Raw genomic sequence first — 1516 nt, 5'->3', positions numbered from 1 at the left:
CCTGTCACAATAGTCACAAATAATATAAAGTATCTTGGTGTGACTCTAACCAAGCAAGTGAAAGATCTGTATGACAAGAACTTCGAGTCTCTGAAGAAAGAAATCAAAGAAGTCCTCAGAGATTGAAAGATCTCCATGCTCACAGATTGGTAGAATTAATAGTAAAAATGGCCATCTTACTAAAAACAATCTACAGATTCAATGCAATCCCCCTTCAAAATTCCAACACAATTCTTCACAGAGATATAAAGAGCAATTCTCAACTACATCTGGAATAACAAAAAAACAGGATCTCAAAAACAGTTCTCAACAATAAAAGAACTGCTGGGGGAATCACCATCCCTGACCTCAAGCTGTACTATGAACAATAGTGATTAAAATCAAGCAGTATTGGTACAGAGACAGATAGATCATGGAAATAGAATTCAAAACCTAGAAATAAACCCACAGACCTATGGTCACTTGATCTTTGACAAAAAAGCCGAAACTATAAAGTGGATAAAGACAGAATTTTCAACAAATGGTGTTGGTCTAATTGGCAGTCAGCATGTAGAAGAATGCAAATTGATCCATTGTTTATCTTCTTGGACAAAGCTCAAGTCCAAGTGGATCAAAGACCTCCACATAAAAACAATACACTGAATCTAATAGAAGAGAAAGTGAGAGAGAGCCTCAAACACGTCAGCACAGGGGAAAATTTCCTGAACAGAATACCAATGGCTCAGGCTCTAAGATCAACAATTGATAAATGGGACCCATGAAACAAAAAAGCTTCTATAAGGCAAAGGACACTGTCAATAGGACAAAATGGCAACCCACAGACTGGGCAAAGATCTTTACCCACCCTATATCTGATAGAGGGCTAATATCCAAATTATTCAAAGAACTTAAAAAGTTAGACTCCGGGACTCGGCCGGTGCAGGCAGCCATGGGCAACCTGGTTGGCCACAAGAAGCAGAACTGGGTCACCGAACAGGACAGAGTCATTCTGCAAGTGAAGCAGCAGAGGGACAAACTGAGGCAGTACCAGAAGAGGGCCACGCAACAGCTAGAGAGGTAGCAGGCTCTGGCCAGCCAGCTGCTGCAGGGATGGCCAGAAAGAACAGGTCAAGGTGCTGCTGAAGAAGAGGTACCCAGGAGCAACTGCTTGAGAGGACAGAAAGCCAGATCAGCAGCCTGGAAGCCATTGTTCAGAGTATAGAGTTCATGCAGATCGAGGTGAAAGTGATGGAGGGGCTTCAGGTGGGGAATGAATGTCTGAATAAGATGCACCAGGTGATGTCCATCGAGGAGGTAGAGAGGATTCTGGACGAGACCCAGGAGGCAGTGGAGTACCATCGGCAAATTGATTAGCTGCTGGTAGGAAGCTTCACCCAGGAGGACGAGGATGCTATCCTGGAAGGACTGAATGAAATCACTCAGGAACAAATCAGAGGTTCCAAAGGAACCTCTCCCTGACATAAACCCATAGGCCCCTGCCAAGGCCAGGCAGGTAGAGCTGGTGGTGGCTTCATAA

At 43.9% G+C, this 1516-nt stretch overlaps 1 pseudogene; it reads left to right on the top strand.

The window, feature by feature from the left end:
- The first annotated feature begins 928 nt into the window (after positions 1-928).
- LOC116091995 lies at positions 929-1516 on the top strand (annotated as a pseudogene).

Source organism: Mastomys coucha, unplaced genomic scaffold (assembly GCF_008632895.1).
Source record: "Mastomys coucha isolate ucsf_1 unplaced genomic scaffold, UCSF_Mcou_1 pScaffold15, whole genome shotgun sequence".
Lineage (NCBI taxonomy): Eukaryota > Metazoa > Chordata > Mammalia > Rodentia > Muridae > Mastomys > Mastomys coucha.
The sequence above is the reverse complement of the archived record's forward strand: the minus strand, read 5'-3'. Positions and strand labels throughout refer to the sequence as shown.